Below are 25400 nucleotides of genomic sequence, written 5' to 3'. Positions count from 1 at the left end.
TCGTGGATTCGTGGGTGTGTGACAAGCAAAAAGTTATATTGCTTCATTATTAGGAAGCCTAGCTAGTTGTTCTTGCGTTTGAATAATGACTCATAATTAGGCAAACTGCTAAAAGCTGGCTGAATGAATTCCTTCGTCTTTTTGGTGATTCAGGAACTCCTGCTCTCACATCAAGTGGATTCCTTGAGCAAGATTTCGCTAAATTAGCATTCTTTGATGTTGCTGTGAAATTGTCCTTGAAAGCCAAAGCTGAATGCAAAAAAGGTTCCTAAACTCCACTATTGATAAACCTTTCAGTGAAGTCTGTAGTTATATATATTTCATGATTGTACGGATAAAGATGAACATCATATCTTTCAATAGTGCAGTGGATAGCAGCAGTCGGACAAAGGGGTGAAACCAAAACCAATTGATAAGATTAGTGTTATCCGATTACTGGAGGTAAGCCATAGCATCCAAGCGTGGTTTCCAGTGAGGGTAAGCCCCATGGACGCTTGGTTGCCTCATCCGATCCAAGCGTGGATGCCAATGGGGGTAAGCCCCATGGACGCTTGGTCAAGAAATGACTCCAAGAGTAACCAAGCTTTCCAAGCCTTACGAGTAGGCTGATAGTACGTCCGATAATTTTTCCTTAGAGCATCTCCAACTGCTATTAATCCTATGTGGAGTGTTTATTTAGGTCCTTATTTGTGGGGTTATATACATGTAGGAAAAAGAGTAACGTTTTCTCATGAACCATCTCCATTAGTGTGGGGTGTTAGTTTTAGGATTTGTTTTTTTGGATAAGGATAAAAATGATTCCTTTTTTCCTATTGGTTTAAAAAAATTTATTTAATAATAATAACTAAAAAAAATAGTCAAAAAGATGACATGGAAGTCATTCCCAATGTCTAAATAAGATTTTCTCTAAGACTTTCATATTTATTTTAACATCCTTCCTACTTTATAGGACCTACTGTTGGATATATGGATTTAATATGTGTCAAGAAAAAATAAAACTCTCACCCTCGTTGAAGATGCTCTTATAAACTAGATTAACAAACCTCGAATTACCGATGTGGGATTATTCCCTTATATAGTGTGTCTAACAAAGGAAAATAAATTAGGGGCAAATAGAGTTTGACCACTGTTAGGCGGGCCGTAATTAGTAAGGCCAGGCCCAATAAAGACCAGCAACAAATTTTAGTAAACAGATTTTGTTTTTCTGTTGTCTAATTGCAGATCTGACTCGATTGTTATTCAAGGCACATATCCATAGTCTTATGAAATCCTAAATCAGATCAAATTCAGACGATATGCAATTGAGTCAGAAGATAAAAAACACCCCACAAGATAATACTATTCAATTATTCCCTATATCGATCTAACATAAACTAAAAATCCTCTTTCTATGGCTGAAGTGCTCTACGGTCGAGAAATCTGGATTGGAACCTGGGTCTCCTTGGCCATGAATGAGTTGAGAATATCCAACTCCCCACGCATCCTACACTCCTCATCGGCTTAGCTTCCATTTTCCCAGTTGAGAATGCCCCATGCACAGTCCCAGGATAACTTGCAGTTGTCGCCTCTCCAGCAAAAAACATGTTGTCAACTGGTATCCTAAGTCGTTCATACAGATCATGGCCATGTGGTTTACCTACTGTAGGATCCAAGTGAATTGACGTTTGTTCCCCAGTGAGAAACAAGATGCTGAATCTGTATTTGTGCACAAGATGAAAAACAGAAGATTAGTTGGTGAAACTGCATATAGCTAGGCGAAATGCAAAGGTACATGTACACATGTCAGATATACTTACCGGTTCAGAAGCATCAGGGAAAACCTTCTTAAGTTGAAGAATTGCAAACTCAGCAGCCTCATCTGACATCTTGCTGATATCATGGGCCAGTCTTCCAGCCGACATATAAAGGATGGCTTGTTGCCTTATGAAGATTTAAGAAGTAACTGCATCCATATGAAGTCGGTGCAACTGCTCATGTAGGTGGATGCACACACATTGGCATCTCTTTAAAGCATTGTCCTGTAGAAAAAAGACATTCATTCTGTATTTTATGGAGTACTCTATATCTTTTACTTTGGTTTGCTGATTCATCCGGTCAACAGTTTTGGTTTATAATGTCAACATTCATTTATGGTGAATCTAGAGAACCTTTAAACTGAGCTTTTACCAACTCACTAGCACCATCAGTTTGAAAAGCTAAAATCTTTGTTTGAAAGAAATTTTCAGTTAAGCTTTTAAAATGTTGAAAGCAATGTAAAGCTTCACTTTTGAGTTGCATTGGATAAATCCAATGAAATCTACTAAAATCATCAATAAAGAGAATGCAATATCTATATCCTGCTAGAGAAGGAACAGGGGAAGCACCCCACTCATCACAATGAATGAGTGCAAGTGGAGATGAAGCATGATATGGAGATAATGAAAAAGGGAGTCTTTTTGCTAACTGACAAGGATGACAAAGATTTTGAGAATTAGAGGATTTAACAATAATATTTTTATGATTGTGAAGTTGTTGAACTATTTTAGAAGAAGGATGACCTAATCTGCAATGCCAAACTTGAGAGGGAGCAACAAGAGAAGAAAAAGCATATTGTAACATAGTAGATGAAATTGGATATAAATTATTAACCATCTGACCCTTTGCTAATAGAACATGACTCTGTAAATCTCTTATTTCATAGCCTAATGGATCAAAAGTTATATAACATGCATTATATTTTGTAAACTTGGCAACTGATAACAAATTATGTTTCATGTCTGGTACATGTAAAACATTATCAAGTCTAAAGCTAGTTTTTGGAGTATGTAGCTTAGCATTACCAATAAGTGATATGAATAGAGTCTTACCATTTTCAATCATAACAACATCCTTGGTTTTGTAGTTAGAAGTATTTTGTCGTAAAATCCTATCTCCAGTCATATGTGTAGAAGCACCACTGTCAGAAACCCATACAATATTTGAGGAGGAAGGATCATCATGAACATTCAAACTAGTAAAAGCATGCTGAGTGGAACTAGAAGGAGCAGTTGGATCAGCAGAGCAATTGACTTGAGCATCAGAAGTAACAAAATTTTCTTGAGGTCTGTATCCAGATGAAGTACTAGCATTGGAATTTCCAGTTGTAGGTGGATGATATCTAAAGAAGCACCTTGTACCAACATGACCAATCTTCTTACAAATTTGACAGTATAACTTTGAATAATCCACATAAGGTCTTCTATCAGCATTAGAAGAATTGGAACTAAAACCATGTTGATATTGGCTACTTTTGTAGGTGCTACAATTACCCATTTTATTGTTTCCACCATTCTTTCTATTATTACCATTGTAATAATAGAACCATTTCTTGCATACAAAGCAGTTGAATTTTGCTCATCATATACATTAGAAGTTTGATGAAGTTTCTCAGCTAAAAATTGCTCATGAGAAAGGAGTTTTGCTTTTAATTCACCAAAAGTATATGGTGTATCTCCATTTTGTGAAGAGATAACAAACATATCATAATCACTTCCCAAACCATTCAACACAAACATCAATAAATCTTCATCATTAACTTTCTCTCCAATTGCCGCTAAAGAGTCAGCAATAGTCTTGATCTTCTGAAGATAAACTATAATTGATTGATTACCTTTCTTGATGCCATGCAATTGAGTTCTAAGCATGTTTTTCCTAGCAAGTAGTTGAGTTCTAAATCTTAGAGCAAGATATTCCCAAATATCCTTGGATGTTACAAGACCAAGAACATCACCACTTACAGTTTCATAAAAAGTAGATTTAAGACAGGTCGACACAAAGCGATCTGATTTTCTCCAAGAAATCCATTCTGGGTTTGTAATTTCAATTCCATCGACAATTAATCTTTGTGATGGTTCAATTATCTCACCAGTAACATAACCAAAAAGATCAGTAGATATTAAAATTCCCTCAAATTGATCACGCCATAACAAGTAGTTAGACCCATCCAATTTCATAGAGACAAAATTTGTAATATTGGTAAAAGGTAGAGAAGAAGAAGAAGTACCAGCTGAAGACGACATTGTTGTTGCAGGATGATGAATCAAATTAAGATTATTGAAATTGATAGAATTTACGTTGTTGTTGTTGTTTTTCTTGTTGATGTTATTTCTTCTAGATGTGTTGTTGTTGCTTCGATTTTTGTTATAAGAATTTCTTCTTGTAGTGACCATATAAGATTCAAGATGAACCCTAAAATTGATTTGGGAAAAATTATTAAATCTGTATTACCCAGAAGCTAGAAAGTTATTGACAAAAAATTGATAAGCTTCGATGATGAAAAACATGATCGTTCCTAATCTGATACCATGAGAGTTATTGAGTTCTCATGATATTCAAGAAAGCAAGAATTGTTGCAGAGAGAAAGAGTTAAATTTCTTATTATTGAAAACGTTAACAATTACATCTCACAGTTCAGATATATTAATACAAATATTTAATACAGCTGTCCTATTCAGACAGGACACAAAATCTGACTTAATAACCAATGATACTCAAGTCAAGGCTAATTTGACTTGAGCTGACTAGCTGACTAATATTCCTATTAGCATTCTTGATTGAACATGCATGTGATCGGGAGGTTACACTCCGAAATGTCTCTCTATTGAGCCTAAACCAATTTTCGATTGTCTCTATAGTGTCAAGTGGACTTTTGGTGCACATGGGAGAATTGGATTTATGAATTGAAGCTTTTGTTGAACTGTGACAGTAGATTAATATATTGATCAGATGTTAATTTATGGATTAATTTGAGTAATTTGCTGGTGTTTGAAGATAATTAAAATGGTTTTATCTGAATTTTGGAGAGCTATTTTTGTACTAAATAATATTTTAAGAGCCTAATTAACCTTGTGTTCTGCAGTTAACGTGCAGTCTTCCCCAGGGTATCAGGTGCGTCTAGCTATTCTCACCCAATTGTTTCCAACTTAAATTGATGTCAACCAGAATGAGAGAACTTGATCTAATACGCGGCCCGCGGCTATCACATGCATGTTCAATCAAGCACTAGTCAGCAATATGTTTGTGGAAACGCAGAGTTTTCCGAATTGATTGATCTTTATGTTCACCAAGAAGATATCTGCTGTATGTAATTATTGGTTACAATGCCGTACCTAGTTTTGAGAGCACTGGTTACATTAATTATGATTAGGTACTTAGTTATGAGAGCTACTGCTCAGCTTGTTCAAATGTAATTATTGGTTGTAACACAAGTTCACCAAGCATAGGAGTAACTATTTCCACAGAAAGTAACATTGAAGATAATAATTTCTTTTATTTGTCCTGTAGTTTCCATTACCAGTTGGAGAAAAGGGCTACACTCTTGAGGCCAAAACTGATAGTTGCTGGTGCAAGTGCGTATTCACACTTCTACGATTATGCACGCATTGGCCAGGTAAACTACATTAAGTACAGCCAAATTCCTTTCAGGTGTTTATGTATTCTTGTCCTCACAAGAACCCTAGTTGTTCTTGCTTTTGAATAATGACTTACAATTAGGTAAACCGCTAAAAGCTGGTTTAATGAATTCCCTCGTCTTTTTTGTGATTCAGGAACTCCTGCTCTCACATCAAGTGGATTCCTTGAGGAAGATTTCGCTAAATTAACAGAATTCTTTGATGCTGCTGTGAAATTGACCTTGAAAGCGAAAGCTGAACGCAAAAAAGGTTCCTAAACTCCACTATTGATAAACCTTTCAAAGAAGTCTGCAGTTATATCAATAGTGCAGCGGACAGCAGCAGTCGTACAAAGAAGTAATTAAAAACAAAAACCAATCGGTAAGATTGGTGTTGCCCGATCACCGAGGAAGCAGAGCTAGCTACAGCAAAAAAGGTTCCTAAACTCCACTATTGATAAACCTTTCAGAGAAGTCTGCAGTTACATCAATAGTGCAGCCGACGGCAGCAGTCGTACAAAGAAGTAATTAAAAACAAAAACCAATTGGTAAGATTGGTGTTGCCGGGTCACTGAGGAAGCAGAGCTAGCTACAGCATCCAAGTGTGGATGCCAGTGGGGGTACGCCCCATGGACACTTGGTGGCTCAGAAAGATGATTTTCTTGAGGAAGCAGAGCTAGCTAGCATCCAAGTGTGGATGCCAGTGGGGGTACGCCCCATGGACACTTGGTGGCTCAGACTCAGACACCTTCCAAGGCCTTACCAATTGGTGATAGTGTATCGTGAAATCTTTCCTTATAAACTAGATTTACAATCCCGGGATTACCAATGTGGGATTATTATTACCTTTTATATATATTGTGTGTCTAGCGTTTGTAATAAATTTGGCAATTAGAGTTTCGGGCGGGCTAAACTTAGTAAGGCCGGGCCCAATAAAAACGAACAACAAGTTCATCTGACTCGGATTTTTACACCACTTTTTTCTGACTCCACTCCAATTGTCAAATTATATTTTTCTGCTGTCTATTCGCAGATCTGACTCCGAATTTTCCCACGATATCAAATTGAGTCGCAAGAAGGGAAAAAAAAACATAAGAAAAATGAAAAATCACCGGGTATCTAAAGTGTGGATCTACAGTCGAGAAATCTGGACTGGAACCTGTGTCTCCTTCGCCATAAAAGAGTTGAGAATATCCAACTCCCCGCGCATCCTATGTAGGTGTGGATAATCCACATGGCTAGCTGGCAAGATCCTAAGCTATGATACACCAAAGAAAAAAGAGCGGCGAAGCACATGATAGAACCAAGCGGCGCAAAGAGCGAGGTATCACGTGGGTCGCACGTGATGGCCAAATAGGTGTCGTATGTGATGTGACCCTTATCCCTGACAGGTCGGGCTAACAATCAGAAAGCACTCGGTCAGACGAAGGAAGATGGTCAAACAAAGGAACGAGAAGAAAGAAGGGTGACATCGTGCTAACCAGACGATATAGACTCGGCCTCGGGTGAAGAACTATCAGTCAAACCAGAAAGTCATGCGATCAGTGAAGGTCCGATAGAGAACAACTAAAATGATGTAATGTGACCAACATTGTAATTCTGTTGTATGTCGACTTTGGCCTATAAATATAAGGGCAGGTCGAGAGAGAGAGGTAGGTTGTAAGGAGAGAAAAAAAAACAAGGCATCATACTTGAGTTGAGAGAGCTTCACCATTTGAGAAGGAGAGAACAACTTGTAACCAAAGAAGAGAAATAAGAACATTCATCCTTTTACCCCGTGGACGTAGGTAATCATACCGAACCACGTATATCCTTGTGTCTACATTTGCTTGTGTATATTCACTTTGTGTTAAATCATCTTATACTTCGTTGGATGTAGTGTGCGGTTTTATGCCACTACATTCTGGCGCCGACTAAGGGGACGTCTAAGTTCTCCGGATACCTTGACTGCATGTACCGGCAGAGACGATCCAAAAGCTCCTAAGAACACTCTGCGTGTTAGTTGATGCTAGGGGATGAACTCTGCTCGGCAAAAGTCTGTTTATAATCGTTTGGTTTAAGTTCTGCTGGTATAGTTAATTTTTTGTGGAGAATCTGAACAGTCGACTAGTCCTTTCTCTAGCCGAGTCTGTTTTCATGTCTTAATTTTCGTTTTCGTAGCATCTTTCGTACTTCTCTTCATATTTTGATCTTAGTTATTGTCATGTGAGTCCGACAGCGGAAAACTCATAAACTCCCAAGTAACATCGTTGATGTATGGTGGAAGTTGTTTGAGGTTCATGTTGGCTTGGGAAAGTGCCGAAACAACAGCACGACGAATCATACATCGCTGGTGAAAGAATCTAAGGAATCAAGGGAAGACATCCCTTTGTAGTATCAAGGAAGTGCATAAGTATTAGTTTAGATTTTTTCATGGCATGTTGACCTCATAAAAGTACGAATTTAGACCTTTTTTACTCGCAAAGAACTAGGTGCTAATGATTTGGAGTCTATGGAATGTAGGACAAACTGTAGTTAATGCAGAGCCGTGGTATTGAGAGCGACGTCGTACCCTTGAAAGCGACGTAGCAGGATACCCGTCTAAAGGAAACACTTAGTGTCGGAACGTGGCAAACTGGAAAGGTCATCTTGGTAGGCCAGGGGGAATCGTACTTTTAAAACTCAGTCTTAGTGTCAGTCACCTTTTTCTTCTAAAAACCGTACGTATTATAGAAACTTTTCAAAAACAGGTCAAAGTAAGGTGTTGTCTGTTTTCGCTGACTTAGGTAGGGACGACTCTCGGACTAACAACACACTGTGTCCGATGGCTAGCACGTCAGGGATGGGAAGAACTCTGAGGAATCGCACGATCTCCAGTAACAGCATGCAAGGAGGAGTAACTGGGACGAGGCGAAGGAGTAACGGGCATCCATCACCAGAGGAATCACGAGCTGCTGCAAGGGGTATGCCAACTGTGGACGAGGATATCGATCTAGGACGAGACGGTGACCTATCGCCTCTAGAGCGAATCGCCTCTCCCCCAAGGAAGGATGATCAAATAGATGGACTTACCGCGTCATACACGAAAGATGATGAGGAAGCATTGATCATGCATGCTCAGAGACGAAACATCAGACGACAAGCCGAGTATCAAGAAGCCCTCGGGAGAGAGAAAGAATGACTAAGGCGAGTACAACTAGGACGAGAAACAACTATCGGAATCGATCCGGCGACATCGACTCAGATACCCCCCGCAGTACCACCTCCACCACCTATGATGACGGCACCACCCCTGCCCATTTAGGCTATCCAAATGGTCACTCTATCCATGAGAGTACAGATCCAACACTGCTCGCAATTATAGAAAGCCAAAGACGGCAAGAGGCGGCTTTAAGAGATCTTCAGCAGAGGAACCTAGCTCTAGAGTTCGAGAACTATCATCTACAAAACTTAAGGCCGAGGTCGAGAGGATCCTCAAGTCGAGGAACATCGGGTCACCAAGGTCGAATCGGGCAAGCACCACCTGCAGTGGGACCAAGCAATTCCGGTCGACAGGGACCACCCCCGACACCACCTATCAGGGGATACGGACCACCCGAGGATTCATAAACAGACGACGAAAGGCGAGAGAGGAACAATCAGCATGGAAACACAAGGTTCGATAATGCGACTGAAGCCAAGCTGAGAGAGTTGGAGGAGAAGATAAGGAAGCTGTCAGGAACCGGCGAAGAAGACAAGATCGCCGAGGTTATAAGCAAGGCCGAGAGGGACCCTTTCACCCAAGAGCTAGAACTAAGGGCCTTCCCACCTAAGTGCACGCTCCCCACCTTCCCATCGAGGTTCTACGGCATGGGAGATGCAGTTGAGCATTTGAAGATTTACACAATGTCCCTAATACAATGGAAAAACCATGAGGTGGTAATGTGCAAATTCTTCCCTGCAAGCTTGGAAGGCGAGGAAAGGAAATGGTTCTACAATCTCGCACCAGGAACAGTCAACAGTTATGAGACTCTAGTCGAAGCCTTCCTTGAGGCATACATGCACAACAGCAGACCTCGGCCCAGGGTCAACAGGTTATTCACCTTGGCCCGACAGTTCAGAGAACCTCTCATATCATTGACCGATAGATGGAGAAATTTATGTACAAAGATTGGGAAAGTACCCGTCGACCAGCAAATATTCGGGTTTGAAAACACACTTGGGAGATCGGATCCCATCTGGGTATCCATGTTCACTGAGAAACCACAAACGTTGAAAGAAATGAGGAAAATGTAAGAGAATTTCATCGCCCTAGAAGAAATCCAGGAAAAGTCAAGAGATAGAGGAGTGCAAGAAGCTAGTGCAGCGCCCGAGTCAACGTCGGACGATACTCAAAGACGGCCCGAGAAGAGACCGAGTCCGCCCGTGCGAGGAAATGGGAAGAAGGAATGGATAGCTAAAGGGAAGAGTCCAAGACACGAGGCGAGAACGTACACCCCTTTGAATGCTCCACTGGAAGAAATCTTCAAAGAAATCGAAAAAAGGAGTGACATCATATACCCAGCTTCAAGAGGGATACAGTTCGAAAAGACCAAGGATCACCCGGAATATTGCCATTATCATCAGTATCGAGGCCACTCTACAAACAGCTGTCGAGAAGTGAAAAACATCGTGCAACACCATATCAGATATGGTTATCTGAGGCAGTTCGTCCGACATCCAACCCAGACGACCAAAGCACCCAATGCACCAGCCCATCAGGTTGGATCGACAGATCCACGCAGTTTGTCAACACGATTTCGCATTCCGCCACTCAAGCGTACAATCTGAATCCCGGAATAGTGTCTAGAATCCACAACAGAGATCATAGTGGGAAGGAAATTTTAAGTGTAGCAAAATCTTTGCCTATGTAACCATGGATGGTGCGACCTATCTTTTTCTCGTCCCAGGATGTCCCGATGAACGGCCAAGATCACAGTGATCCTTTGGTTATTACCCGGCTAATTGAGGAATGGGGGGTAAGAAGGATACTAGTAGATAGTGGGAGCTCCGTCGAAGTACTCTTCTACGATACGTTCAAAAGTATGAAGTTGTCGGATGATATGCTCGTACCTTCAACGTATCGTATATACGATTTTAATGGGACGGTAACCATCCCGAAGGGTAAAGTAACTCTAAGGGTATCAGATGGAGGTGGCTACCTGGATACTTTAACCACATTCTGTGTGGTTGATGTCACCTCGCCCTATGAGGATATTATCGGAATACCATGGATCGAGGAAATAAAAGGAGTGGTATCGGCGTATCATCAAAGATTACGGTTACCAACGTACAAGAGGATAGAAGAAGTCGTAGGAGATCCACAAGCATCCTGACAGTGCATGCAGGACGACTCCCAGATAAATGAGGAGCGGCGAGCACGACAAAGGGGAGAGAAGAAAAAGGCTAAAGAAGCCAAAGTCGCAGAAGAACTGGAAAAGGTTATTTCGCAAGCGGTCATGGCTTACGAAACACAAGGAATCGATCCTTCATAGAAATTAAAGGAGACGACACCGGTGAAGGAATCAAGACCAAACTTCTCGGGCGTGGAACCTACTCGAGAGATTAATTTGGGAACTGAAGAGGAACCAAGGGTGGTAAGGATCGGGTCCTTACTATCGGATGAACAGGTAAACCAGCTCGTGGCGGTGCTAAAGGAAAACATGGACGCATTCGCATGGAACATGCACGATATGGAGGGTATAGATCCAAAGGTATGCTGTCACCATCTAAGGATCGAACCAATCTTCAATCCAGTCCGACAAAAGATGAGGTGAATCGCACCAGAATTATAGGCGGCCGTCGAGAAGTATCTAAAGAAGTTGCAGGAATCGGGAATAATTAGGAAATCGCACTACCCACAATGGATATCTAACATGGTCGTGGTATCAAAGAGAAACAAAGGAGTCAGAATCTGTATCGACTTCAACGATCTGAACAAAGCTTGTCCGAAGGACAGTTTCCCTCTCCCAAGTATCGATCAACTGGTGGAATCTATAGTAGGGTACGAGGCACTGACATTGATGGACGGATACGCGGGGTATAACCAGATCCCGCTGGCTCCCGAGGATCAAGAACACACCTCCTTCTTCGCACCAAGGGGCCTATACTGCTACACAAATATGCCGTTTGGGCTGAAGAATGCAGGCGCCACATATCACAGGTTGGTGGGCCATATGTTTGAGGACCACATCCACAACACCATTGAGGTCTATGTCGACGATATGCTAGTAAAAAGTCGCCTAGCCAAGAATCACATCCGAGACCCGCGGGAAATTTTTCGAACGATGAAAGAATATAAAATGAAATTTAACCCGACCAAATGCGATTTTTGGGTCACATCGGGAAATTTTTTGGGATATATCATCACTCCAAAGGGGATAGAATCATATCCCGAGAAAGTCAGAGCCATCCTAGAGATGCCGTCACCAACCACAATAAAAGACGTACAAAAGATGAGCGGAAGTATAGCAGCATTGGGGCGATTCATATCTCGGTCGTCCGACAAATGCAAGGATTTCTTTAGCACTCTTAAAAGGGGAGAGAAATTCAAATGGACGGACATCTGTGAGAAGGCGTTTCAGAATATTAAGCTACATCTTGCAAGTCTTCCAGTATTACAAAGACCCAAGCCGTCGGAGGTCCTCACATTATACCTCGGAGCAACTTCATATGCTATCAGTGCAGTGTTAGTTCGAAATGAAGGGAACGAGAAAAAGCCCGTTTACTTCATTAGCAAGACATTGAGTCCGGCCGAGAAAAATTATACAAGGATGGAACAAATGATTCTAGCGCTAGCTTTCGCCACCTTGAATCAAAGGACATATTTTCAATCCCTTCGGGTCCGCGTGCTCACAAAATCACCTATTGAGGCGGTACAAGACAATGCAGGCCGATCTGGAAGGATCTCCAAATGGGGGGCGCAAATAAAACATTTCAACGTTTTCTACGAAATGAGGACAGAAGTGAACGCACAAGTAGTGGCAGATTTTTTGGAAGATTTTCCACTAAGCGACGAAGATGAGGTCGAGGACATACCCGGAATGGAAGAAGATCGAGAAGACCCGGTCGACTTACTCGATGCAAGTTGCCCATCACGTTGGGAAGTATTCGTCGATGGAGCGTCAAGCAAAGATGGATCGGGACTTGGGATAGTTTTTACCACACCAAAGGGACAAAAAATGGCCCATTCTTTTAGATTGGAATTTAAGGCGACAAACAACGTCACTGAGTACGAAGCTGCGATTCACGCCCTGAGATTAATCGTCGAGATGGGCCTATAAGATGTAAGGCTAACTAGCGACTCACAGTTGGTAATCCGACAAATCACGGGAAAATATGAAATTCACGATCCAATTCTGCAGAAATACTAGGAGCTCGCCCAATTGTATATCAACCAGATCCCCAACATCAAATTCCGCCACATATGCAGAAAAGACAATCGACACTCGGACGCATTGGCATACATCGCCTCCCAGCTCGCAGACCCAAGTGTGGAGGGAATTCGTGTCAGGAGACTCCTCGCCCCATCCACACCCGAGATATCTGTTGACGTGGCTATCAATACGGCTGATAGATATCCAGACGGAGATTGGAGAAAGCCGATTCATTCGTACTTGGAGACAGGCGAATTACGCAAGGGGCGACTCGAGATCAACAAGATCAAAAGAAAATCGGCCTCTTACGAGTTAAGAGATGGAATCTTATACAGAAAATCGTACTTGGGGCCCCTCTTAAGATGTTTGAGCAAGGAAGAAGGCCAGACAATTTTAAATGAACTACATTATGGGTCAGTCGGAAATCACAACTCTGGACGAAGTTTGTCAGCGAGAGCGAAAACGATGGGATACTTCTGGCCGTACATGAATGATGATGCAAAACAAATGGCACGAGCTTGCGAAGAATTTCAGCGGTTTGGTAAGAAGATACATGCGCCATCTGTAACTCTAAACTCGGTTGTGATCCCTTAGCCCTTTGCCAAGTGGGGGATCGATATCGTGGGGCCATTACATGTGGGATCGGGACAGAGAAAATACTTAATAGTAGCGACATATTACTTCACTAAATGGGTGGAGGCGGCACCACTGAGACATATCCGTGACAAAGACGTCTTTAGGTTTATTTGGGAGCACATCATATGTCGTTTCGGAGTACCGGCGGCCATCGTCTCGGATAACGGAAAACAACTCCAGGGAGAAAACATCGACCTACTATTTAACACCTACAACATCAGAAAAAGCAAGGCTACCCCCATATACCCTCAAAGTAATGGGCAGGCCGAGATCACAAACAAAACTATCGCCGATAATATGACGAAAAAATTAGATGGAGAGTACGGTAATTGGTACAAAGAACTCTACAATGTTTTATGGTCCTATCGAACCACTCGAAGGGAAGCAACAGGGCTATCACCTTTCATGCTGACCTATGGAACCGAAGCGATACTACTAACTGAAGCAATGCTACCCACCACAAGAACTGAAGCCTAGAGGAGAAACATATCGAAAGATCTAACATTGGCCAAGCTCGATGACTTGGAGGAAACAAGGGAGATGGCGTTGCAAAAAATGGAGAATTACCAAAGGAGATTACAACGAGAATACAACAAACGAGTTCGACCAAGAGAGTTTAAACCGGGGCAGTTAGTGTTGAAATATCTAGCCGATTGGGAACGTGACAAAAGGGGAGGTAAACTAGCGGCAAGGTGGGGAGGACCATACACAATCATGTCTAAAGCTGGAGAGGGAGCTTATCGATTACTCAAACCAGACGGCAAACACGAGCTAAAACCATGGAACACACAACATCTGAAACTCTATTACCCATGAGGGGTTCGAGGGAAACAGGAAAACATACTTGTCATTCATTTCTTTAAAACCGCGAGGGGTAGGGAATATGACATGAGCGACCAATGATCATTCGTACTTGGGGCAAAGCCAGTGAGGAAGTGCCAAGGTGACTTACACTCGAATGGTCATTCACACTCGGGGCAAATCCAGTGAGGAAGTGCCGAGGTGACTTACGCTCGAATGGTCATTCATACTCGGGGCAAAGCCAGTGTGGAAGTGCCGAGGTGACTTACAGTCGAATGGATATTCGATACTCGGGGCAGTGGCAGTGTGCAAGTGTCGAGGTAGCCTAAGGCACTGGTGGTTGGAAGCCAGATACCAAAGGTTGTTAAGATACAATTTCTTCTCAGCCAGGTAACCTACTTACATCTGAAAGGTTACCCCCATCGCAGGTGGCCGTGACCACTTTCCCGAGTTGGTTGGTTGATAACCACTCGGGATTATCGGGCCTAGACCTAGGGAGACTATAACCCTTCCACTGAATCTAAAAGATAGTGATGAGATACCAATACATGTGACATTAAATGCAGGTGCGTAACATACACAACAAGATAGGGCTGAAATTATCAAGAGAATTGTCAACACAGTGGAAAAGGCATAAACTGTCGAGGAAAATAGAAAAGAAAAAACAAGCTTGGCGACGCAGCACCCCATTTAAAAGAAGTTGTTCAAAGAAGCATGGGACAAGTTTTCAAACGAATTACAACCCGCAACAAAGGGAAAATTAGTGGCGCAACACTACAAAAGGCGTGATCAACTCCTGGGTGGAACAACACCGGCCCCTCCCTTCCTCTGAGCAACCTCACAGCGCTTTTGCGCGATGTACTCGTTCACACCGGCCTTAATCGCCTCAGTCAGCTCGCTCTGATGAGCGTTTCTCTCGTCCACAATCTGCTGAAAAAGCTTCTCAGACCTCGACTCGGCGGATTGGAGCTTAACCTTCGTCTCACCTTCAGCCTTCTTCCACTTCTCCACCTCTTGCCCGAGGTTGTGCACATGTCGCTCCAGATCCTTAACACGACCCTTCTCGGCTGTAACAGAGAATCACAAACATGTTAGACAAGGAGTATAACATAGTGCAGAATAAGAACAACAAATTAACTCGATCTAAGGCCACCCCAGCATACACCCCAGAGACCTGATAGGGTTGACAACACAGATTCTAACGACTCCACGGACTTGGACAACTCATCCTAGGCCTTAGAAAGCTTCAAAGTTAACTCATTATAGTATTGTTCATTGAATTCATTCGAAGGGCAATATTTCTTGTGATCGCTCCACTCGGCCCTCTGACGATTATAGGACAATTATAGAATCGATAACTGGGATTGGGTCCACTCTAGGTCACTGGACAACTTATCGAAGCCCTTGGTCCTTTCAAGAAGATCTCGGTTGGACTGTTCGGCCACAACTTTTTCCATCAAAATTCGTCGCCGATCTTCATGAAGATATCGATTTTGAAGACTAAGGGAACCATTTTGACTCTCCATATTATCGTCTAGTAACGTTTTATCACCAGCAAGTCTCTGAAACATCCCCAAGCGAGCCCGCAAGTTATGTATCTCCTCGGGGACATACTCAAACATGTGATATCTGTCCAATTATTCTTGAAGTTGTTTGATCTCGGCCTACTGTCGGTCTATCTTCCCATCCTTATTGCAAATTCGTTGTAGAAGATTCTCCACAAGATCTTTCTCGATATCCCATTTTCTATTCATAAGCCTATACTCCGAAGAAGCATCTAGATCTATACTAGATATTTCGGCTAGAAGAACAATAATTGACTCAGGATATTGGTACGAAGAACTCAATCAACACAACTATGTAAACAATATACCTTGAGCATCGGGGAGTTTGATCTCCAGGTCACGATATCGTTCCTTCTCCTGCTGAAGAGCAGCCTCCAACTTCCTAATCTCTTGTCAGCGGAGTGCAGCCTCCAACCTCGACTGATTCAACGCCAACAAATTTTACCCCAAGAGGAGATTAGTAAGGCCCGAAAACATCAAAACGAAGACTTCAGACAAACCACTTACCAGATTATCAAAGACCGGCACAATGTAAGGATACAGGGGCATGGCAGCAATCACCTGCTCATCAGAATAGGAGCCGAACTCCTCCGAGTATAATGCGCCAAGAGAATCACACAAAGGGCCCGATATGGTAAAAGATGTGTGAACACTCTAGGAAGAACCAACATCCATTGGGGGCCTCTTTTGGAGCGATGTTTCGGTCGGCCCCTGAGCCCCAGGCTGCACGGTAGGAGTCACAATAGTAGTCTCCAAGGGAACCTCCCCTTCTTTCTGCCCACCACCATCCTCATCAAACAGCTGCTCGTCTCCGAATATATCGTCCTCATCATCTTGATCGGGGATGTCGATCTCGATGTCCGAAATTTTCAGCATCACTCCATTCGCCGCCACTTTCCCCCAAGGATTATGCCTTGGAACCAAACCTTCATCACCAACAGTATCGGACCCTCCAACATCTTCATCCTCGCGCCTAGGGACTTTCTGCACAAGGTTAGGTGTTAGAAAACGTGAAGGAAAAAAACAGGGGCAAGTACATGTACTTAGATTAAAAGCTATATGTTTGTTACCTTCCCCTGGTCTTCCTCGACCCTTGTGCCAGCGCTCCTCTTCTTGGAAATAGAAGCCGATTTGGTAGGCTCGCCCTGAGGCTTAAACTACGACAAGAAACTAACCAATACCCTGAGCCGACACAACAGGAATCGAAGAAAATGGAAATAAAACAACATACCTTGTCATCATTAATCACCCAGAATAAGTAAGGCTCCGCAGTAAACTGAGGAGGAGGGAAGCTACCATGCAAAATCTGGCCGCGAACAAGTAATGGAACCCGATCCCAGTATGGGTCATTATTATGGCGAGCACGCTTGTTGGAACCTCTCCCTAGAGGATCAGCATCCAACATCAATCGTTCAGCACCATCGGGCATAGACTTCAAGCGATGAGGGCTGACAGCAAAACCGGCAAGGTCACCATTGGTAGATGTCCCACTCTGATAGTTCGCAAGGAAATTGGCGACAGTATATTTGGGATCATCTTCGGGCCTGTAGGTCGACCAATCGGCCGTAGATCCATGACCCTCGCCCCGGTCTCTCCACTCATTCATCAGACGGAAAGTGTTGCCATTCCACTGGGTCAAGGCCCGAGGCGGATGAAGCTGCGACAACACCTCATAGTAGAAAGGGCTAGCAGGGTTATACAAAGGAAAGCGAAGGCCGAGCTCTAATTTCCCACGAGTAACGATAACCGCCTCGGATGACTGATCATATATGTCGACATCGGACTTTCTCAATACACCCGTCTGGCCCGAGACCAGGGATACCTCGTAGTTTTGAAGGACAAATTCTTCCTTCAACTGTTCAATAAACTCATCATCAGACAGGTCTTTTGAGACTCTCTTATCAGACCTACATGAAAAAGAAGGAGATTCATCAGGGAAAAGGGAATTTATAGCACGATAATCGTGATGGGATGGACTCTCAATCCAAAACAGGGAATCGATAGAAACGACATCGCCCTCGGAGAAGGTATCACTCACGCACCTTTTTTCGGTCATTGACGGAGAAGAAGAAGCCATGGCAAGAAAAATGAACAGGGAGATACGAGCTCTGACGAAGAGAGAAGCAAAAGGAAGAACTAACCACAACTGTCGCGAATCTCACCAACAGAAACAACAAAGACGGAGATTGAAAAGAGAAGAGAGTCACCAGAATTAATGACGTCGGCAACAAAGGGAGGAAGAGAAGAAAGATGAACAACACTTCGTTTCTTTGAAAAAAGGCGAACAAGGGAGTGAGAACATAAGGGAGGATATTTATAGGGTACATCGCCTCAATCGATAGCAACGGTTACAAGTTATAAAGGAGAGTTAGTGGGAGACTGCATGGCGGCATTCCCGGCACGCTCGAGGACGTGGGAAGATGGTACGATTTTCATTCCCTCGTGTCAAGCACCCGAGCGAAAGAAGGGTTATAAATGTAGGTGTAGATAGTCCACAGGGCTAGGTGGCAAGATCCTAATCTATGATACACCAAAGAAAAAAGAGCGGCGAAGCACATGATAGAACCAAGCGGCGCAAAGAGCGAGGTATCACGTGGGTCGGACGTGATGGCCCAATAGGTGTCGGATGTGATGTGACCCTTATCCTCTGACAGGTCGGGCGAACAATCAGAAAGCACTCGGTCAGACGAAGGAAGATGGTCAAACAAAGGAACGAGAAGAAAGAAGGGCAACATCGTGCTAACCAGGCGATACGGACTCGGCCTCGGGTGAAGAACTATCGGTCAAACCAGGAAGTCAGGCGATCAATGAAGGTCCGATAGAGAACAACTAAAATGATGTAATGTGACCAACATTGTAAATCTGTTGTATGTCGACTTTGGCCTATAAATATAAGGGCAGGTCGAAAGAGAGGGGTAGGTTGTAAGGAGAGAAAAAAAACAAGGCATCATACTTGAGTTGATAGAGCTTCACCATTTGAGAAGGAGAGAACAACTTGTAACCAAAGAAGAGAAATAAGAACATTCATCCTTTCACCCCGTGGACGTAGGTAATCATACCGAACCACGTATATCCTTGTGTCTACATTTTCTTGTGTATTTTCACTTTGTGTTAAATCATCTTATACTTCGTGGGATGTAATGTGTGGTTTTATGCCACTACATCCTACATTCCTCAGCTGCCATTTTTCCAGTTGAGAATGCTCCGTGCACAGTCCCAGGATAGCTTGCACTTCTCGCCTCTCCAGCAAAGAACATGTTATCGACAGGGATCCTAAGGCGTTTATACAGATCATGGCCATGGGGTTTACCTACTGTGTCATAGCTGTAGGATCCAAGTGAGTTGACGTCCATCCCCCAATGAGAAACAAGATGCTGAATCTGTATTTGTGCACAAGGCGAAAAACAGAAGATCAGTTGGCGAAACTGCACATAGGCGAAATGCAACGATACACATACCAAGGTTAGATAAACTTACGGGTTCAGAAGCATCAGGAAAAACCTTCTTAAGTTGCAGAAATGCTATCTTGTTCTCAGTTCCCACTCCAAGCTCAGCAATGGCTTCTTCTTTCCATTCCGGTAACTTAGGATCAAACTCTATATGTTTAGCTTTCAGAACACCTAGCGGGACGGCAATTACAACTGCATCTGCCAAAAATGTTTTCCCGTTCTCAACCATGATTTTGACTCCAAAATTGCGGCGAACAATTTTTGTAACGCTGTAACAAAGATAAAAGAACGGTAAGCATAAGTTACCCAGTGAAAGCCCCTAGTCGGTTGTGCACACAAAAATGTGAGCAAATTAAAGGAAACTGATTAATTTGGTTATACCTGTGCCTTAGTCGAATATCGAGACCTTTTGTGAGAGTAGTTCTTCCTGTAATTTATATCAATTTGTATCATATGAAGTCGAACAGAAAGTTATATGGACCATAAAAATGAAAGTTTGTCAAGTATGGTGATTTAAAATAAATACACACCTGATCCCGGAACTTAAGCGAGATGGTGTCTGCATCTGCAGCAAACCAGACTTCCATTCTGCACAAGTACCACTGCAGAACCTTGTGAGCGAGCCCTTCTTGCCTGCACCATTCCCATGCTTCAAAATACTAAATAATTTAACTAAATAATCGACTGAACTAATTGATTAGAAAAAAAAAGAAAAGACTTTGCCCGCCGATACAATTATACTAATAAATAACTACTGTGTAAACAAAACTTAGGTCAGGCCGTTTTCCCAACACAAGAGCAAATGCCTGCATGATGGACATATGTGAAAGCACAATAGTCCCACAATCGCTATAAATCGCTTAATTAACTTAAAATGTAATATGAAAGGGCCGCTCCACTCATTGCCAATTGGTTTTGAGTTAGATGCTCGCAGACTTTAACATGGTATCAGAACAGGCTATTTGTGTCGAGTCAGTTGACCGCACCTTTACTCCGCGTCACCCGATTTAATTGTCCACATGTTTATAAGACTCGCCGAGACTACACGTGAGGGGACGTGTTGAGATTATTAGTCCCACATGGTTGAGTTATTTAAGATCCTGCGATTTATAATCTATTGGGGCCTTCAATAAGGGTTTTTCAAATAGTAATTGAGGAGAATAATGAAGAACAAAAATCAGTAACAGACAAGTTAAAAAATGACTTGAATTAGTTGATATCCCCAGATTTATGATGAACCACTTGTAGTGACTTGGTGGAGATTTTTTCAACATAGAACGCGTAATCGGGCTTGATAATGATTTGAAACAGTTGACACGCGGAATATCCACTCAGATAAATAAGACCCATTATCTGTTTACAACAGTGTATATCCCATAATGTTTGCAGCTGATGTCATGTTGTTTGGAACCCTCGACAACAATACAATTGACGCTGCGAACCTGCGACTAATATCTACTCCATGTCAGGCCAACAACTGAACTACAATAATCCTCCATTCGTTTCGGCAAAACAGTTCGTGCCACAAGCAACTCAAGAAGAAGTCGAACACTCTCTAGGTGTTAGAGGTGTTGGAGTACACAAAAAGTATTTGGGCATCAAATATATTACAGCAAGGAAATAGATGTTCACACTATAGCTATCTCATTGAGAAATTGTCTGGGTGGAAGAGGCACTGTCATTGGGTGAAACTAACCAACACCAAAAATCAAAAAACAACCAACCAAAGATGAAAATTGGAAACTCGGATGCTTAAAGAAACAAACTGAAGAACAACATGCTACTTAATGTTGCACTAACATAACTCGATAACACATGCATGATCACATACGCTTCATCTAATTAAGCTATGGGTTGATGATTGTATCACCTAACCATGATTAATCATTATCCTATTGCTTAGAATAATGATGAACCAAGAACATAAGCTGATGATGACGACCGCAGGGTAATGCTCTTGCAGCAACACTTGCACGTTCGTACGGAAGGAGCACACCCTCTTTTCGATAGCGAACCTCCAATTTCCGAACATTTACTTGCACAATAATCAGCTGTGCAAAGTTTGCAATCTTCTGTGGGGGTCGGTATAAAAGCATCTCCGGGGTTGCATATATCCATTCGAGGTGTTGGTGGAGGTGGCGATGGGGTTGGTGGTGGTGGTGATGGTGATGGAGGCTGGGGTGAGGGTGGAGGGGGTGGTGGAGATGGAGGTGGTGTCGGGGGTGAGGGTGGAGGTGGTGATGGGGACGGAGGTGGTGGTGGTGGCGGGGGTGAGGGTGGAGGTGGTGATGGGGATGGAGGTGGCGGTGGCGGAGATGGAGGTGGTGGAGAGGGTACTGCCTTACCACAACAACATTGTTCCACCCATTTATAACCACTTCCACAACCATCTCTACAGCTTCCTAGGCATTGATTTCCATCATTTAAGCAGCCTTTTTCCTTACATTTGCTATCACATAGAGGTCAAAGAGCACAACCAGTGCCTTCTGCATGTTAAATCTCTAGATATAGTTGGTCAGATGTACATATATTATCAACACTGTATCCGTTACGAGTAAATGGAGCTGGCGTTGAAGCTGCTGGAGGAAGGGGTGGTGATGGAGGAGTGGAGGGTGGTTTCTTACAGCAGCATTGACAAGCCGTCCAAACATGTTTTCCAGGTTGAGTTCTGCATGGGTTCTTATTAGGAAATAATACAGGAGACTATAATTAGGAGATATAATTTAGGTTAGTTGGAGTTATACTTCAAGAGAGTTCTAAAAGAGTTCTATTTTAGAGTTTGATTTTATTAGGTAAGTACCTTGAGTGGTCGTCAAGTTTGTGAACAATATAAATAGGCTATTAAGCCATGAAAATTAACACACCGAATTATTATCAATGTAGTCTTTTACGCTTCCGCGTTTATGCTCTCCTCTCTCTTGCTCGATCCTTAACATGGTATCAGAGCGAGGTGAGAGGAAGAGAGATGAGAAGAAGAAACAGTTAGAGAAGTTCTATTGTTTTTCGTTTTAGGGTAAAAAAAAAAAAGTTGCTGCCGTTCGTAGTTGAGTTTTTTCCTGAACGAGAAGGCTGCAAAAGAAGACTTGTTAAAGTCGTGTTGGTGTACGTAATTGAGCCGAAGAGATGCATCTCAGATGGTGAAATAGGGACCGAAAACAGCTTGCAGATACAACAAGTTATGAAGGGGCGATGCTGGCTGCTGTTATTTGAAGATTAATTGGACAAAAGTTTGGTCCGAGAAAAAAAAAAACGTGAAGTTTCAACTGAGAAGAACTCTAACGAGATGGTGAGTTGTTGCGAAGGATTGATCAAGGGCTTGTGAGAAAAAAAAAAAAAGTGCTAAGCTGTTGATGCTTGGTGATAGTCCTGCAATATTGAGCAGGAAAGATATGATGGCTTGCTGCTGCCATTGTCGTAAGAACAGAGATGAGTAGCTTTAGCCGAGAAAACAGAGTTTGGAAGGTGTTGATATGGATTAGGAAACAACAAGAAGACGGTATTGCTGTGATGATAAGAAGAAGATGTTGGAGCTCGAGAAGTCGTGGTGATAACGAGGGTTCTATAGAAGAAAGACCTATGTTGCTGCTCCAAGACCTGGTGCAAGCTTTATCCGTGTGAGTCTACACGGAGGGACGAAACGAGAGTTTCAAAAGAAAAAGAAAAAAAAAAGTTAGGGTTCTGACGTGAATCGAAGTTAACAAGGAAACATGGGTTGATTGAACTATTTTTAGAAGTCAACATAAAAAGGAAGTTCGGTACGTGAGATTCAAACTCGTGAAGGAGCTTGGCAGTGAATGGCTGATGAAGGTTCGCTGTAATCGGCCATGGAGTTGGTACTCATTAGACGAGATATAGAAGTTCGAGTAGCAAAACAGGGAAGCTTGAGTTCAAGTTTGGACAAAGAAGCAGTTGGTTGATTCTGCTGATGATACAGAAGCGTGACTGCATAATTCTCACAGTTGGACAGAAGTGTTACTGGGAAATAGTAACAGAATGGGTGTTACAAATATTAGTGTTACAGTTGCAGAAGAACTGTTGCTGTCGAACTGTTACAGAAGTGTTACAGATTGTGAGTAAGTGTGACAATGGTGATATAACAGTAAAGAAGTGTGATAGTTTCTGTTAGAGGTGTTGCAGAAAGTTGTTCAACATGTTGGAAGAAGTGAAGTGTGGTTGAAGAGTTTGTGGCAGAAACTTAGAGATCCTACAAAGTGTGGCAGACTTTGTAAAGACGACAAGATTGTGAGAGAATCTTGAAGAACAAAGAAGTGTGAAGGTTTCGTGAGAAGTGCGTGACTGGAACAAGAGAGAAGAAGAAACAACATTCATGTTGTGAAAAAAAAAAAACCAATCACCAAGAGGTGATGAGAAAAAGAACAACAATAGTAGGTTAAAATCCTATGAGTTGTCGAGAGAGTACAAAAAGTATTCTATCGAAGAAACCAAGAAAACAAGAGTACAAGAAGTATTCTTTCGAAGATGGGACCGAAATGTCCTTAAACTACGAAGATGGGACCGTAATGTCCTTAAACTACGAAGAGGACCGAATTGTCCTTAAACTACGAAGATGGGACCGTAATGTCCTTAAACTACGAAGATGGGACCGTAATATCCTTAAACTACGAAGGGGACCGAAATGTCCTTAAACTACGAAGAGGACCGAAACGTCCTTAAACTATGATCTGAAGATTTTTTTTTTTTCGCAAAAGCGTTGAAAAAAAAAGAAGAAATAATAAACCCGAAGTTAAATTTCTTTTGTCCAAGATGGGCATTCGTGGTCTACATGCTCCATCTTGAGGGAGGGTATTAGGAAATAATATAGGAGACTATAATTAGGAGATATAATTTAGGTTAGTTGGAGTTATACTTCAAGAGAGTTCTAAAAGATTTCTATTTTAGAGTTTGGTTTATGTTAGGAAAGTGTCTGTGTTTAGAGTTTGATTTTATTAGGTAAGTACCTTGAGTGATCGTCAAGTTTGTGAACAATATAAATAGGCTATTAAGCCATGAAAATTAACACACCGAATTATTATCAATGTAGTCTTTTACGCTTCCGCGTTTATGCTCTCCTCTCTCTTGCTCGATCCTTAACAGTTCTTAACAACCGAGATTTTCATACTCTCACATTGTTTTCTACACCATTCAGTGCAAGGCTTGCAATCCATAAGAGGTGTCCAGTTCCTCTCAATGTATGCATCACCAGGTGTACAAACATTTTTCCACCAGTCTTGTGGAACAGCTGCTGATGCCATCTCTGCAATATATGTATGCATTAGATTAACAGATAATAAAATGCTAGAAAGTCTTAAAGCAAAGCAAAAATAAAAAATAGTGAAAGCGAACTAACCTTTGTAGAGAGACATGCACAATATGATCACCAGTAGGGCATTACAGTAAGTAAAGCTTCTATGAGACCTTCTCCTAGTTTTCGCCATCTCCATTAATGACTTCTTTTCTAGAAAGCTGCTTTCTAGTTTCTTACACCATGTTTGTTTACTCCTGACTCATCTGAGTCGTCTGGATCTGAATCATCTGGATCTGAGTGAAATCACCTGACTCATCTGGATCTGAGTCGATATGTTTGTTTTGAGTCAGATCTGACTCATCTGACTCGGAAATAAGTGAGTCAGTGGTTTGGTCCCATGAGTCAGGGGTATTTTGTTACCTGACTCAAATGAGTCCGAGTCAGGGGTTATGTCTGAGTCAGAGGTCGAGTCAGATCTGACTCAAAATGGAAAACAAACGGTCTGACTGCTGACTCGGTCCGAGTCAGGGGTTGACTCAGATTCAGACGCCGAGTCAGCTGCAAACAAACAAGTTCTTAGTATAGACCTGAATGTAGGTGAAATATATTGTATTACTCTGTCACTATACATCGATTTTATATAAAACAAGTGACTCGAGTTTGCTTAGTATCAGAGGATGAGCCTTGTTAAAATAGTGCACATTATTGATTATTCAGATTATTATTTTTTCTTGTGTTGATTTATTGCTTGTGTTTTCTTGCACCGGCGTAAGACATGCCGTTAATATGGGATCTTCTTAAACACCTAACATGAAGGAAACCTTGTAGTTTTTTTTTTGTCAAGAAATGAGTTTTCATTTTCTTTTGCTAATTTTTATATTCACCAATTTGTATGCACCAACCTATATACTATACCCCAATAGT

At 42.2% G+C, this 25400-nt stretch overlaps 1 pseudogene; it reads right to left on the bottom strand.

The window, feature by feature from the left end:
• Nucleotides 1-1404: 1404 nt before the first annotated feature.
• Nucleotides 1405-24672, bottom strand: LOC113328555 (annotated as a pseudogene).
• Between the last annotated feature and the right edge of the window lie 728 nt (nt 24673-25400).

The sequence above is a fragment of the Papaver somniferum genome, unplaced genomic scaffold (assembly GCF_003573695.1).
Source record: "Papaver somniferum cultivar HN1 unplaced genomic scaffold, ASM357369v1 unplaced-scaffold_11, whole genome shotgun sequence".
Lineage (NCBI taxonomy): Eukaryota > Viridiplantae > Streptophyta > Magnoliopsida > Ranunculales > Papaveraceae > Papaver > Papaver somniferum.
This window is presented reverse-complemented; position numbering and strand designations above follow the sequence as displayed.